Source organism: Polyergus mexicanus, unplaced genomic scaffold (genome assembly GCF_030449975.1).
Source record: "Polyergus mexicanus isolate NDT 795.1 unplaced genomic scaffold, iyPolMexi1.0 SCAF_7, whole genome shotgun sequence".
Taxonomy (NCBI): Eukaryota; Metazoa; Arthropoda; class Insecta; order Hymenoptera; family Formicidae; genus Polyergus; species Polyergus mexicanus.
Window position 1 is genome coordinate 8,474,577 of NW_027223327.1, and position 17,850 is coordinate 8,492,426.

Sequence of the window (17,850 nt, forward strand, 5' to 3'; positions counted from 1 at the left end):
AACATACGCGCGCGCAGAATTTCGGGCTATTCCCGTACATCCGGGTCTTGGTCCGACGGATATATCGGTAGCAACCCGCCTGCGACAGGAGCGATCGTTAGCGCGGGCTAACGAACTCGAAAATCTTGTTTTAGGAGATATTCACGCGTCGATACTTGACCCGGATATATTTCGATTCATGCGTGGTTTTTGTTCCTTTCTAGTACAATAACATTCGCATTGATATATACGTATTAAGGATTAAAACGTAAAACGTAGATTCTATTTTTTGCAGTACAGTGCGATAATTGAATTTTAAATAAAAATGTTTCACCGATAAAAACAGATAAATACAGGAAAAGCGGATAATACAGGTGACAGATATTATTATTTTTTTTTTGTGCTAAAAATTTTGACAGAAACTTAATGCAAGAAATATGTAAGATTTTTAAATTTTTAAATTGTATAATTGTTAGAATTTTTTATCGCCCCAGAATAATTTCCTGTATACGAAAAATTGCACGTTTAAAATTCAAGTATAAAGGCCCGAGCACAGACTTTTGCATAAACGCATAACCATAAGGAAATTGATTGGTCCATAAACATAAGGAAATGGATCAATCAATTTCCTTATGCTTATGATTACGCGCTTATGCAAAAATCTGTGCTCGGGCCCTTACACTTTAGCGATGTGTTAAGTTTTAACAGAAGCCACACGTTATTTCTATTGTTATACAGAAATAGAATCTGATTTCGTTGCATTCAGATTTTGGCATTCGTAATATTCTTTCATAGATTGTTCCATTTATTTTTGCATGTTGCAGCGTGTTTTATATTGCAGCCGTTGTTTCGCGGATCTCAAGGCAATCGACCTTCGAACAGACGTACAAAAATAATTGTTTGGCCACGGGGCAACCGCGAGAGAGATTATTTATTGAGAGCGTGCTTTAATGTAAATTGAAGGGGAGACGAGAATAACGCGTAAAACAGAGAGCAAATTTCGAACGATTTTAATGAGGGACGCGATACGAAACACGAGAATCTCACCGTGCTATTGTTGTGTCATTTCTCACTTCTTTTCAGAAAAATAAAAACAAAGATGTGACAAAAAAAAAACAAAATAAAATAATTTGGAATACAGATGACGCATTAATATTCTGTAACTTTTTTGTCTCTTAAAATTTCAATAAAAATCTGATGCAAGAAATATATAAGCCTTACAAATTTTTAAATCGAATAATTTCTATTTCTTTTTCTGATGCTCTAATTGTTTTAAGCAATTTTAAAAATATTTTTTAAATCTATATATTTATGTCAATATTATTCAATGATAGAACAAATTAAATAGCACTTCCATTAGAAATAAGAGACGCGCATAATCCTATTGATTATTCTAATTCCAAACTATATATATATTATACTAGAAATGCAAATTTAATTCCGAAAAATACAGATCGATACAATTTCGGGCACATTTTCGAAACTGAAAAAAGAAAAGATAAATCGCTATTTAATTAATTATATTACACAAGCAATATGAAATTTAGTTGATCTTCTCTATAAAGTGTGTCATATATAGCAATTTTACATGAGATGAAAATTGGATAACATAATCGGGAATAAATTACTAATTCTGTTTATACAATACATGTATACAAGATGATTCGCTCTCTATCGAGGTGCTCCAAAGAGCAGCCGAGATAACTCAATTTGCAATATATTTGCCGCTGTGCTTTCTACGACTCGCACGTGGCTTAGCCACCCTGTCGCGTAATAAATTCTAAATCAATACGATTCGACGCATTTTCCATTATTGAGCACCATGGAGTGCGTCGTGCAGTTTCCGGAGGGCAGGAGTCGATTCCTTCGAAAAAATTGCGTAGTCGTCTAATAAGTGTCTTCTGTGTTCTGCGATGGCAGTTGTCGAGAGAGAAAGAGAGAGGGAGAGAGAAGGAAAGGGAGGGGGGAAGGGGGTAGAGCGAGCGAACAGATCTCTCGCCTTTCCCGGCGATCATAGATCATTATGTCATTAACAAGCGCATCGTCGCCCAGTTAAACGCACTTTGCGTACGCGCGCGTCGCAGCTGCGAGCACGCAACGCGCATTTATCATATTATTATGCGCGTAGTGCCAGGCGACGACGCGCGACCGCGGCACGCGTATCCTTTTCGCACTTTCGGTGACGACTCGTCGAAATCATCGACTTCGTTGAAAGTCCTGACTCTATCATCCCCGTGTTCTTTACGAGGCGAATGTTGAACGCGGGGTACTATACTGCAGATATTATACTGCGAACAAAGTAATAATAAAAAAAATGATCCTTACTTTGATAGTGAGAGAGGGTAACTTAACTGTGGAAAGGAGAATGGGGTTAGTTAAGTTTTTATAAACGTATATTGTCTTCTTATATATTGTATTTGATTTAATCTCACAACTCTGGATTTTATTTCAAAATGAAGTCATATCTATCTAATTGATTCTCGAATTAATTTTTGACGTTAAAAGCTCTGCTTGCTCTACAATTTCTTCATCCGTTAAGGAACAAAGGAACTAAAATATGGATACATCCTGTTTACCTGTTTATATTGGCTAATTAGAATTTTAAAAAGTTATCTTACTCTTCTTTTTCTACTAAATTACGCTGATCGCTGTATAAGAGATATAATAATTCTGATGCAATTATAACGCTCGCGAATCATTGTGCAGGATCGAATATCGTTTTTTCGCTTATATCGATAATTGAACTACAAACTAAGTTTCGCTCAAGAACGAAGTTACATATTTGCCGCGTGAACTATTCTGATCTTTTTAATGGCGATTGAAATCGAAAAGCGCGACGCAATTTTTTTTATTCGTAGATAGAAGAGACTCCGATTTCACATTTATGAAGAGAAAATGCTGCATTTTAATTTGCTTATTTTTGATCGTTAGTTCCGCGAAAGGGATCATACGTGATGTACACGATATATTTAATTATATATTATAACGTATATATATATATATGTGTGTGTGCGTGTGTATGTATAAGCTTTTGTAGGAATTATTTTCGAAATCGAACCGACGGAGTGGGTAAAAAGGGAGTTTGCTGTCAAATATTTCAAACGCTTCGACGGTTAAATTGAAAACTAGCTTAGTTACGGCCGGCTCGCTTTTAATTCCGCGTTCGAATAAAATTCTGTTGCATAAAATATTCAGAATAGCTGGATTTCGACGAATTTATTTTCCGTGCGTACGTATCGCTGAATTCGTAGTTGATTGCAGGTTTTGATTCGACTGTTTTTCATTCCGTTCTATTTGTGAGGCGCCACAGAAGAAAATCTATTTTTCAATTTTGTTTTGGAAAAATAGTTTGCTAATGAAAAATAATGAATAGTTATATGCGATGAAATGTACGATGAATTGTTCACGATGAACGTGAACAATACAAAGCATGTTTTTTTTTTTAATTTTAATTTTAATAACAGGTCTACAACTATTAAATTTTCAAAATTAAGAATTTTGTGATTTTTCAAGTCCTCTTGATTTTTAATATGAAATAAATTTATTTAACACATTTATATTATAATTTAAAAGTTATTTTTATTATAACGAAAATTGCAATTTTTATCTCTCTTTCTCTTTCCTAAGAATAAATAAAGAATTTATTATTATACAATTTATCAAAAAAGTGTAAAAGATAATTCTGTTTTGTTAATTACGGCGAATGTTTATATCTTAAAATTAGAATGCAAAGTCTGTACTTGTCTTTCCAAGTCTGTTTTAAGAGATTCTGTTCTTTCGTTTTTATTTATCAGAGTTCAAATAAGAGTCGACGTCACGAAGAAACACTATTCGAGGGATTAAGCGACATTTTGTTTTAATTAAGGCTGTCGGTGTGGTAATATATTTTTAGTGCTTTAATCAAGCCGCGTGATAGGTCAGCAGTAAAATCCTAAGTGGCGTTTTATTTATCTCGATTAAAATAAGGGAAACGCACAGCATCGGGCAGCAGATTGTGTTTTCTTGTAATCAAATTATTGTACGGGACATTGCGTGATGTATATATATTTAATTTTAATATTTTTTAATCAACACTATTAAAATGACAAATGAGAATGCGAGTGGAAATTTTTTTTATGGCGTTTTTTTAGATATATTAAGGCCGCTTCCACGCGTGTTCTCTCTCTCTCTCTCTCTCTCTCTCTCTTTCGAATCTCACCCTCTCAATAAAGTAAACCGGAAATCTTGATAATATAAGTATAACGAGTAATTAATTCGATAAAGTGCTTTGTTCTTGCGGTAATTTCGCGTTTGTTACATGGTTTCATGCCTCCTCCAACGCGCGTCCCATGTTCGCAAACTCTATTCTTTCACTATTTCTCTCTCTCTCTCTCTCTCTCTCTCTCTCTCTCTCTCTCTCTCTGTCTCTCTCGTTTTTCTATAACGTATATATAATATATACATATATTCGCACATTCGTTCCTCGTTTGTAATCGCCGCTTCTTTTCCCTCTCGTTGAGATTCTGAATTACAAATCATCAGTAATTTAACTTTTATATATATATACAATGTTTATATACAATATGTCCGAGATATATCGCTATGAAACATCGCTCCTTATTGCGTCGCTCCTTCCGTGTTAGATTTCGTCATGGCTAGAGAATTGCTTGCTGTATTATCGTGTGTTTTAGAATGTAGGAAATAATTGCCGGAGCGCGAGATTTTTCTTACGCGTATCGGCTTTATTTATATATTATCACAGTTTAAAATGCAACACCGAGAGGGTTAATGATGCTAGATAAGGTATCAAGAACGATAGTACTCGATGGGAGGATACCCTTCTCTTCGTTTCTCGCTTTCACACACACGCAGATTCGCTCGCATACGCAAAAGGCTATTCTAATTGCCTGGATCGACGTGAGTCAGCCCATTGTAACCAATTGTCTGCGAGACGAGAAACAGCGGTAGTCATTCTTTCGCGACGAATAAATAAACGATTTCGCACGCGATAAAGAGAGAAAACGCGCGGAAATGTCACGGGTAGACGAGTATTTGGTTTTTTTCCTCGATCGTAAGCAGCGGAAAATACAAGTTCTGACAAGCCGTGAAATAAAAAAGGAGACAATTATATCTTTTGACAGAAACTTTGGATGGGTTATCGACATCATTGTGTTTGCTTTATACTCAGATTTTATATAAATTAGATTATTATTTATATGTGAAAAAAATATGTTATCTATTACAAATTATTTTGATAATATCAATAAGAAATTATAGATTTTTGTACAATAATAAATACTTTATTATCTCTCTTAAAAGTGTAATTAATGGATCAGTGCTATTTTACGGATTCAATTTCCATTGTCTTTATATTGGCAAGAATAGGAAGAGCCTGAGAGAGATACTATCTTAATCTGAATATACCCTGATGGAAAATATCAAATGTCTTTCTATAGCGTAGCATAATGAATTATTTAACTATCAAAAATTAGTTTTCTCGATTTAATATCGAACGAAAGAGACGAGAAAGAATCTGATTCTGATTGAGATTAAGAACAGAAGTGCGGCTGAATAAAGTTTTCGAAAGCTTTCGTGGCTGCTTCTCCGTGAAATGCTAGAAGACATTGTACATCATTTTGCTTTGTTTCGCGCGCAAAGTCTTTTCTTTATCTAATCCTCATCGATTTTAACTTTATCCATTTCGCTTAGCGCCGCACGCCAAGTTCCCAGACGAGCTCTCTTTCGCGAAAGTTTCAAAAACTTTCCAAAGCTCATTTGTCGCGAGCAATACGGCGATGTTGTCTGTCGCCGGTAGTGCATATTTCGTTTCATTACAAGAGAAACACCGAGTGTAGGGCAGAGAGACCGTAATTACTCGGTCGTATTGTGTCGGTCGTATTTAACGGGACGGCGATACCGGCACGGTATAGGTGTCTCTCGGTAACAAACGACCGTCTGTCTGTTTGCGTTACGTGATACGGAATTACACGTTCGCATTTCTGCCGCGGATATTTCGCGACGGTAAACGAGAACACAATCATCGCTCTGTCCCGTGATGCGACGGATTTCCGTCAACTTTGTGGTCCGCGACAATAATCCCGCTCTCGTTCGGCATTGCCGTAAACATACACACGCGTCAAAGTACTCGGTAGAATTAATTAATTTCCGCGCTCTCCGACTTGGTCTCGTAGGAAATAATTCTGCGTGTACGCCCGACACAAAGGATCCACGCTCTCTCATCGTTGTCGAAATTAAATAAGACATTGTCGAGTTCCGTTTTGTTCCCGATCGGTCACAATAGTTATATTGTGATTTACGCGACCCGACGACGGCTGCGTATTATTTGCGACGTGCATTGTTCTTGCGCGTTGCTATTAACCGAGGATTTTGGCTCTCTCGCCAAGGATGATTAATCGTGACGTTAATTAAAACCGTACTGACAGAATAGATGGACAGAGGCGATAAAGGAAATTATTAAATGCGATGATAAATGCAGAAAGAAACATGAATGCGAAAAGAATCTTATTCAAAGCAATATTGATAATAATCGAAAATGTTGAAAAAATTATTCAATTTACTCTCTCGTCGTGATGTGTGTTTGTGTCCACATCCATGAATTATTATTCGCATCTCAGCCACTCGATCTTTGTCTCTCTCTCTCTCTCTCTCTCTCTCTCTCTCTCTCTCTCTCTCTTTCTCTTTCTCTCGGCGTGTCCGGATAATTATATCCGGCCGCTAATCGATGCCCGCGCGCGATACAAGCCATCAATCAGCAATAATAAATCTCTGAACGCGAGATCGCGCTCTTCTCTCCTATTAAATTATCGCGCGCTCGAGGACCGCAGCGGGACTCCTCGAATTATTTACGGCGCTCGAAATATCAACCCGTCCATCAGCCGTCACGTAGAAATCACATTTCCGGATATACCGGCGCGTCATTCCAACGTCGTTTCGCGCGCTAATTTATTTGTCCGCATTTTCGAGGAAGCGATAGCAGTAGCTTGGCCAACAATAGATGCGACAATACAATGGATGGAAAAAGGAAAAAGGACGCGGGCTGACTTGCTTGAAGTCTTATTTACCCGATTCTTTCGGAGAAATTGCAATTTTGTATTTGACGAAAAAATGAAAAAAAAAAAAAAAACGAAACGCGTTTCGTCTCATCTTATTGGAAAATATGTTGACAGATTTTTCTGAACAAAGTTTTTAATCTTTCTTTGACATTGGAAAATATAAATATAAATGTGCGATCTAACTGCGGAAAAGCGGGACGGTAACGTTTAAAAACAATACTATACGATTCAAAAATATCTCTTTCGAAAGAATGCATGTCATATGCGCAACGTTCGATAATAAAAGTATTTAAAAAAAAAAAAAAGTTCCATTTTCTTCATCTCTTTGACGAATACGACTCCTGTCCGGGGATGTGTTAAAGACGCCGCATCCGCGTTTACGACGGTTCCTCTTTAAGGTCGCCGTGGGGTTGGAGAGCGGTCGATACCGTCGTCTCGAAACAACCCCAGCCCTTGCCATCCTTCCTCCCCGCCGTTCATCTCTCTCCCCCGCCCCTGTTACACAGCATTGTAACTGGCGCACACGAGAGCCTGGATACCGAGGGGTAGCGAAGAAGGGTAAGCGTGCGGGGTCTCGAAGCGGAAGGGGACGGTGGAGGACGCGCTCATTCAGGATGGATGGGTGCTCTGTGTTTATCAAAGGGGTTGAAGGCGACCTCGCAAATACCCCGACGTAACGGGGCCCCGCGTCTCCCGCGTCTATCCCGTCGCGTAAATACTTTACGTGAAATTTGCTTTTCCGCTTCCTCAAAGTTGTTTCCTTCTTGTTCTATATAATCAGTAGTGTGTCCATACAATTGTAAACATTAACATTCTTTGTAATTATAGTGATTAGGTTAGCCGTATAAGTTAATTTCGATTGAAATTTGAAATCTTTGCTTTTATTGCGAATATATACGCGAACGCTTACGATGAGATTTCTTTATTTTTTACATTATATAATTAGTGTTCTTTTTTTGTAAATTCCATAAAAAAAAAAAACATCTAATTCCATAAAAAACATTTATCATAAATATCACATTTTCTTTCTACGAGTCAATTTATCCGAATTGAAATTATTGGAGAAGAGCTAATTCATTATTAATAACTCTTCTCCAACGGTATTTTAACAGTCGAATAGCTGCCGACGTTTATTGGGGAGAAAATTGTTTGCAAAATTGATGCACTGAATCGCGTCGCGTAATTTTCTCACGCGGAACTTTTAGGTCAGCTTGAAAATTGGATAGCGCATCGCAGAGTTAACGCGAACAAACTACCATCGAGTTAAACTGTGCCGGCGCTTGAGATACTCTCGTCTCAGTTACAGGAAAGTATACAAGAGGGAGGGGTGCGAGCTGTGAGCAGTCAGCAAACTGTTTCGCAAATGAAAAACTGCAACTATCCGATCCCTCGTCGTTCCCTACGTGTTGGTTAATTTCGCTCGTCAGTTGGGGAAAACTTTCTCAAACACCCTTGGTTCGTCCCTTTCCATTTACCTAGCCACCGTGACGTATGTATCCCAGGAAGATGCGTTCTCGTGTTCGAGAGGGGTGTTTCTCGAGCATGCGAGCAATTCTCTCTCTTTGTTCGCCTGGAATTCGCGGTTCACTTGGTTCGACGGGTTCCGTGAACGAAATTACGGCGTAAACGCCAAATTATCGAAGCTGCGCCGGTTCACCGTTCGCGGTCGACCGCCAATCTCGACCCTTCGATCCCTTCGATCGAGAGTACTACGAAATTTTGCGGCGAATCGGCTTATTCGCTGGTAAATCGGATTTAGATTCGCCCCTCTTCTGCTACGCGCGAATCGAGTAATCGAATTGCCGACAATCGCGGCGGCCAATTCGCCACGCGCTCGGTTTGCGAAAAACAATCTTGCCGCATCGATTCTCGCTCGTTTTGCCCATTCTATCCGGACGATCCGAAGTAGGATCGATCTCCCTGCGCTGACGAATCCGCAAACTCGGATGAAATTGTTTCGCACCATCTCTCGGTCTGGACATCGTTTCCGTCGTAAGTTTATTATTTTATGTGCAATCGCGTCGAAAATATCGATTCGTCGAATGTGTCGAGATAGAGCTTAGTATGCTTTGTTAGTAAGGCGCAAGTCAAATGAGATAAAATTTACATTTTATTATTTTCTCTGTCTAAGCATAAATATCAAAAAAGTACAAAACTTTAAAGATTGTGTACGATAGTTTTTTGAGAGAGAGATTTTTCCGTTGAGAATTTTTTTATTCTTTACAGAAAAATTAATTTGGCAAATTTTGACAATTGACAATTTGCGAATAATATAGTCATATTATTGTTACATCATTATTAATATTTCTTTTGCAATATAAAACTACGCGGTAGAAAAAAATAGAGAAATATGGTGATATTACTGTTTGTTATACCGGAGAGCGGAAAATGTTTACGCCGCCCGGACTCAGATTTTTGTGTGTGTGCGCGCGCGCGCGCACGGATACTTTTTATTCCAGTTCACGAAGGCCGCCGTATGCAATGGCAAGATTCGAGAAGGACGGTGGCGGAGAAATCGTAAAAGACGAAATATTGCCTGCGCGACGCGGGAGCAATAAAATCGAAACCAGATCCACGTCGAGTAACGTGAAACAGCCAGTCGGAGAACCGACTCGTCGTTAATACGCAACGTGCGTTGTGCGTGTCCTCCTCGGTGCTTTTCCTTCGTGCTCATCCTTTCTCGAGCGCTTAGCGCGGCTTATATTATTCTCGTACCCTTCATCCGTTACACACTGTTTGCTGTTCGAGATGAATTATCTTGTACCACGTCTCGTTGGGCGTCAGTCCGCGTGAGATGAAATACGCTCGTGCTTCTTCATCTATCTTTGTTAGATCAGTCTTCGGAATGAAACGAAAAAAGACGAGATGTCGCGATTGCTAGAATTGAACGATCAAATGATAGGTATGAGCGTCTATAGACGCTTATCAAGGGTATAAGGATAAAATTACTTTTGCCAGGAATAGTTGATGAATAAAGAAAGGTATCATGATATTTTAATGTTCGCGTAGCACTTTGGATATTTTTAATTATTTAAATAATGTATATTTGTTCGAAATACTCTCTATATCGCAACAGCGCTTCAAAAGTTGCAAGGTATAAATCACAGAAAATAAGTTTCGAATTGTATACTAATAAGATTTAAGTAACTAATACTTTTTTCGCATTCTTGTTTTTCATTGTTGTGAACTTTTAACATTGATATATTTTTCATCGCGCACATTTGAAATCGCATCAGAAATCTTTGTTCTTCTCGAGAAAAATTGTTATTTTTATTTTTATGAACCATATCTCGCGTAAGAAGAAATATTCGATAGACAACGCAAATCAATGGAAAGTACTTTTGCACGACGACAAATTTTCATTTGTTTTAGCGAGATGTGCATACATAAGAAGCGGTGCGTATTATTTTCCGAGATTCGATTCATGGTAAAAGGCGAGGAGTCCAATTGAACCTAACCGAATCGAATGGAAGCAAACGTGCGGCATTATCGATAAAAAGGTGAGAAAGTGTCGGTGAGAGAATCTCCGCGAGCGCTTGCCGAGCACGCTTCGCAAACATTTGTCAATCGGAGTCCGGGGCTTAACTCGCTTCCTTCTTTTCCCGCTCGTTTTCCTCTCGCACACGGGCGCGTGATAATGTCGGTCAAGATGTCGAGACATTTTTCTCCCCTCTCCTGTTTAACTTCTTTGACTAATTCTCTTCGCGAAACTGGAACATCGAGGTCTTCCCCGAAGAAATCGTTACGTTTACGAGTTTTTGTGTCTCGTTTCGGTACGTTTCCTAATAGTTACCGAGAAATCCCAGCTTTCCAGATCACACGCCATCAGATCGGATAAAAACGATTGATTTATGTGATTCTCCTCGGATTACGTATACTCGTTCGGGTTGGAAATGTCTTCTTTCTTCACACAACGCGACGCTTTTACCTTAGTACGCGTGATTTGTCCAGATCTCCATTTTCGCGACTTTTTTCATCTCTTATCGCCCTAAATACCGAAGTAATATGTTAGAGGATTATTTATGTCCAACGCGATCGGGATGAGAAAGTATTGCGAGAATAAGAAAACGGAGAAGAAATATTTTTATTAGTTTTCATGCTCTCTCTTTAAGAGTCTGATTTGTATGAATTATTGATTCGCATTCGAAAGATTTTCGAAACAGTTTCACTTGATTCACCTTATTATGTTGGCAAATGTTACTATTGAGTCATGTGTCAAAAAGTAAAATATCAATATCGAGTTAATTAACTTAATTAAATCCTCATCTTCTTAATCTAGAATCTAAGTCAACTCTGGTGCATGAACTTGCGCAATTTCGCTAATCAATTCCTCGGCGATTACACAGCGCGTTGTTGATTTAATCGCCGTGCTTTTTCGCCTGGCCGCAATTGGCGGAAGCCTGTGCGCCAACTTCGAGATAATCCGCTCGATTGAGCCTGCGCGCTTCTCGGGTATGTCTCGACGATCGAGTCACGAAGATCGATCGATCCTTCGTCGAGCGTCGGCGCGTTGAATGAGAGACATGTCGGTGAAGAGCGTGAGAGAGTACGATATTGCCAGCTGCAACAAACGGCAAAGTGCAGCAACCGGTTCGATAATGACGTGTTGAACGGGTAAATAGGCAGGTAGCCTCGGAAGTGAGGCGGGGAGGAGGAATCGCAAAGGGAGGGCATGGAACAGACTTCGCGACTTCGCGTATATTGAGCATCGATGACCATTAAACTCGTCGATCTATCTCTGTTCCCGGTAAAAGGAGAGAAATTGCACAAAGAATCGTGCACACGAGACGATCTTGCCGCCTTTGTTAGGTAGGATAGTATTCGATCAATCGATCGATCGATCACTTGTTACGATTTTCTCTAGCCACTTCCTTTTAGATGAAAATTAAAGTTATAAGTGTACAAAGAGAAAGAGAGAGCGGAGAAGGATTGGATGAGATTGCACTTGCGTTCGGATTTAATATGGTAATTTATATGGAAAATTAAATTATTTTATAATGGACACAACTAGAATTTTATACTTTATTTAATATATTCTTTTTTAGACACGCGTAATATTCCTAGAATTGTGTATATATATATATATATATATATATATATATATATATATATATTTGTATATTTTATTTATTTGGAATTAATGATGGAGTGGAAAGACAGATTTAATCGTGGTGTTAAACATGATCAAAAATTGATTTCAATAGTGAACGGAAAAGTTCTTGCAACAAACATAGAAATGACAAATATTGTATTCTTAATTCTATAATGATTCTATCTAAAAAAAAATTATGTCGTTAAATAAAAATCTTATTGATGGTAATACACTTTTCTCAATGCTTGTAAAGCACAACCATTGCATGAAAAATCGCTATAATGACAAGCGAAAATATAACCAAGGTCGGCAGCATTTTATTGAAATTTAAACGGTATTCGTAAATATTTATACAAAACATCGGAGTTGAGTCGGTCTGACGTAATTCGCGGTCGTTGTATAACGAGCGAGAATACTCTTCGCAAAGTATTCCCGACGGTGGCTACGATAAATTAACGACTCGTCGCAACGTCGAGGTCAACAAACAGCTATGGCAAGAAGCTGCGTTTGTATTAATAACGCAACTTCGTCATCAACTCACGATGTAAGTCATAAAGAAAAAAAAGAAAAAAAAACAGCGAGATAAATTATGAACTAGACCCAAGATTATAAATATGTGCTCGAGAGCGTATCCAAATATTTGATGTGCATTTTTAACGCGACGATGACATAAAAATGGAATTAATCTTACGATAAGTAGATGTTTTATAAATGAAACGATAATTATTTCATAATTTTTTTTCTCGTTATATATAAAACTATAAAATTGGAATATTTTTATTACTTGATAATGTAGAAGAATGAAGTTGCATCGAATGCAGCGTGTGACGTAACTGTGGATTTGCGTCAAAGAATGAAGTTGTTCTAAATTTCAACGACTCTGTCAAAATGTCAAGAATGAGAGTTTAAAAATAGTGCCCTCCCCCCCCCCCCTTCCCCGTATGTAGATAGAAAGGACTGACAGGTGCGTAAACATCTGGAGCGGCGTATCTTCGAATTTCGTTTATAAATTAATTCGCGCGTCACTTACTCGAGTGGCTACGCCGACGAGAGGAATTAAGAGGAAGACCAAGTTGCTTCGAAACGTGCGCGTTTCTCGCCAAACCGATTCTCCAAGATTTCGAGAAGCGGGGAGAAAATCGGGACACCGGTTGCACTCGTAAATGGTCGGCTGTTTTTAAAACGCGCACCTGGCGACACGTTTTCGTATCCATTCGTGGACATCGCCACCTTTAATGACCACGACCTTCTTTTTACTCTCGATAAAGTGACGAGAATATCGGAGACTTTGAAACATAGAGGCAATATATACAAGGTGTTTCGTATTTCGCGCGCTTTCTTTTATCTACTTTTAAATTTAAATACATATATTTTTATATACAATATAACTTTTTTTAAGGTTTGTTATATTTCTTAAATATAAACTGTAATTAATTTTTTCTTGTTAAGGTTTAATTTCTAAAGAGATTCATACAATATTTTCCAAACCGAAGAATCGACTCGATCGCTATCACGGTCGTCGGGTTACATCACTGATTACAGCTGACCGCGTAGAGTTCAAATACTCCGATTATTAATCGGATGCCTAAGCAGCGTATTTACGTATAATTTTAGAGACGTGCCGTTAGCGATGTCTTTGTTCCCAACCACCCTAAGTCATTGTAACTGGGTGCGCACGTTTGTCGCGCCTGTCAACATGCCAGGTTATTAATGGTGGATGGTCTTTTGTTTCAGGTAAATATGCAGCATATTTATTGCCTTGTCTCCCACCTCCATGGTAGTACCCGCCACGGTAAGTCTATACGTTCACGACAATTTTATGCTTGGTTATAGATTCAATCTCTTCGATTTTTTCAAGCAACGGTACTCGCGAATGTACGGCATGACTAGTTTAATTATTTGATTGTACATCTGGCACAGTTAACACAATTTCTTAAAACGGTCCTCTCAACACATTATTTTCCTATTTTATCTCCGATTCGATTTATGAAGTGATATCAAATAGAGTTTATACGACATCATTGAATATAGAAACTATGACACAACCAAAGTCCAGCTATATCGAGTAGCTGGGCGACGATAACCATCTTATATATTATCGACGATAGACGTAATAAACGGCGTTTATTTGTAAAATAAGACGAACGTATTTGCGAGCGACAGACACGCTTTAAACCGAGATGTCGCGAAATAAGAGATCCGCTAAAAATGCACTCGCGCAAAATCCCGCGGTACCCACGTTTCTTTTCTCTCGCGTGGCGATAAATTAATTTCCTTGGAAATAATTACACTCGCTCTTCGACTCGCCCACCGCTATCTGCTTGATTCATCGCGCGATTAGGTGGTAAATGCACGTTCCTCCAACAAACGCATACTTGTATATGCGTACATAAATCGTTTCTCTCATCTAGCGGTCGCTCACGGTACGGTTTTTCTCATGCCCCTTCACGTGGTTCACGCTGATGCCAGAAACCGCCATTGTTTTTTTCCAAATGCATTTATTTCGCTTTCGTTGCGTGCGTTTTTTGCTGTCCCCGGTATATTCGTCCCGTTATTTTTCTTGCCTTGTTATATTGCATTTTATTGTTAGTAGTTTTTCTCGGCCATCGCTCGCGACACGCGAATGCAGTTATAGGCGGAATTATGATAAATATCAATTATTTTTCTGTCGATGATGCTATTTATTGATCGATATGAAGTCAATTCTTTCTTCTTGAAAACGTCAAGACTCACAGTCTTCGGGTTATAAATTTAATTAAAGACAAATTTTTTTTCTACAAAGCTTTTTATGAAATGAAAAATACTTAAAAATAAGTTTAATTGCGTTTCGAGATATAATAGAATTTTACGCAGACAGTATTTAAGTTACCAAGATTTAACTATAGTATAATTCAAGCATTCTCACTTGTTTGTTTCACGGTTCGCTGACGAGAAATTATAAAGGAAGAACAGGTTAAAAAAAAAATACAAATATCGCGGTCTCTTCTATAAATAACATGCTTTAGAAAACGCTAAGCCCGCGGCTGTATTATTTATGAAGTCACACTTGTTTCTGTTTAACTATTCACGACTTCGCTGAACTTTCAAATATTCCATATTGCGAATATAATCATCGGCAAAAGTATTTCAAGGATACGACAAAAGTCTCGTCGCACGTATATAATAACAGTATTTTTTCTGGTTCAAATTAAGCTGATTAAGTAACTGTCTAGCGTTTTCTTGTAAAACAAAAAATGACATCTTATTACATCTTATTGCATCAACAAATAATCTTATGTTATATCTATCGTTATTGTATCATAAATAATCCTGCTTTTCTAAATTTTAATATATATTTTTATCTGTAAAACTGTATAATATCGAGTATAATCTAAGATAAGAGAAAAATATTTAAGTTCCCCCCTTACGCGTGTCTCTAAAATTTTTTTATTAACACGCGATAATTCATAATTTCTGTCAAAATATTTGAAACGTATCGGCATCGTGCGGCCGCATCATTGATTCATTGATGCAACTGCAAGTACAATATATTGCGTTCTCTTTTTTTCCTTAAACTTTCATCGCTTCGACAAACTCGCTGTGCATATTGAACCAGGCTATCGTCACGATAACCTCATTATTCTTCTTTCTATATCAGCCGTACACTCTGGGGTTATCGTCGATCGGCGAACGACGAGAATGAAGTTCGTTGTTTCCGGGTAACACACGATCTCGTTGCGAAATGAAGATTTTTCCGTTGCTACAAACATATCGCGTATAAGCGAAAGAGTAAGTACATTTATTGTTGCAGTTGGCGCTGACAAAGTCATGTTATCGGGTCGCGAGGAAAATGCTTAAACATAAATTTTGTATTTTTCAAATGGAAGTATCACATTCGTGAAGCGGAAGATCATACGCGATTTAGCGTCACAAAATTAAAATGCCGTATATCTAATAAAATAAACTGAAAGTTCGTCAACAGATTTGATACAATAACAAAATGAAAAAAAATCTCAAGATTTTTTTATCCCAATATCTTATCGATTACTTTACTCTCAAGTGTAAAATATTATCAATTTCTCAAAATAATATACACACAGTTGTGTACGTTAAATCACAGATATTTTTCCGGATAGATAGAGGATGGGCAATCTTGTTTATAATTCGGTCATTTCTGGTGGGTAATCGCGATCGTGTTCGGGTATCGTATCGCGGTCGTAGCACGTTATCGTTATCCAGACGGCACATACCGGCCGTCATTATCGCGAGTACGTTGACTCTCATTAACGCGCACGCAGAAGTCATCCGTTATCTCCGAGCAGTTGAATTCTCTCACTTGGAGAGCGTTATCGTCGTAGACGAGGCAGAGATACCGTCCGCCGCAAAGATGATCGTAAAGGCCGAATAACATCACGTCGTCGTTGCGTGTGTTGGTCGAAACCCACTTCGCAACGGCTGCAATATTCTCGTAAATCCTTTGCTACATATATAGGAAATCCATGGTAGGCGTTGGAAGACTATTCAAGGTCACCGTATATTTTTAGAAAGTATAACGCATGTGAGGTAACGTTTTTAGAATAATCGCTTCATCGATAATCGTTACGATAATAAACCGCGCGGATCGCTTGACTCTTTTGGAAGAACCGGTTTCTTTTGTTGACGTGGACATTTTATTACTTTCTAAATCTATTTATCGATCCATCATAACGATACGAAGGTAAGATGTCGATTTTATGATTCTGTATATTAAACAATGTATTATGCGAAGGGTCAACATTTGATATTTAAAAAAAAAAAAACAATCTGCGTAAGGACTAAAAATTTATTTTACATAGGACATTATGTTTTTCACTGATGATCGATCGATATCGTCCGTCTTCCTCTATCCCGTGTATCTTGGATTCTCTAAAACGAGTTTTAGAGAAAAGCTGTCGAACAAGATTTCGCACTGGTCGAGCCAGTTCCGGACAGTTTTGTCTCTTTCTCTCTCTCTTTCTCATCGTGGACATAAGACAGAGCATTTACAAAACGTATCCGTCAGTTCATATTTGGCGCGTTCTATAAAACCAGAGTTTTTCGCTTTTTTATATGCTACGCGCGACCAAAAGATGAAGAGTAGAATCGATACACAAAAGAACCTGTTTTGTAACAGGTACAGGTTAAGCTCTCCTCGCTGACGACGCGACACGTTGTGTCGCTCTTGTAAACCAAAGCAACCTAGTTATAATAGTGTTTGGCATTCTTCCTTTCTTTCTCTCTCTTTTTGTATTTTTCCCTTTCATGGCAAATAATTTCGCAGACTTCCCTGTCACGTCGGGATTCCGTGCACAATCGGTATCTCGAAGCGTGTACGTATGTCCGACAGGTTTTTTCTATAGTTGCACGCAACGCGAGAGGCGTGATAGTTTTATATCTCATGGATGTGCGCTTTATAATTCCTCTTTTTTTCATTGCTGTAAACGAATAACGGAATCGTATTTTTCGATTAATTTAAAGTATATCTTACTTTAACAAGATGTTAAGTTTTACACGAAGAAGTTTGTTAGAAAAAAGATTTTTATATATCTTTGAATGTGATTCTTGATGGTTCATGCTACGCTATAAACTACGTTAATAACATGCATATCGAGACTGAAGTTTTAAAAAAATGCAAAAGTTATGTGATATTTTATATATCAAGTTTTTACATGGAAAATATACATTTCATTTTCTAATAAAAATATTTATTCAATAAATCATGTATTCACC

General features: G+C 38.0%; 1 protein-coding gene across 3 annotated transcripts in view; it reads left to right on the forward strand.

The window, feature by feature from the left end:
- Kdm3 (Lysine demethylase 3) overlaps positions 1-17,850 on the forward strand; it is a 254,793-nt gene that overhangs the window by 95,106 nt on the left and 141,837 nt on the right. The window lies entirely within an intron of this gene.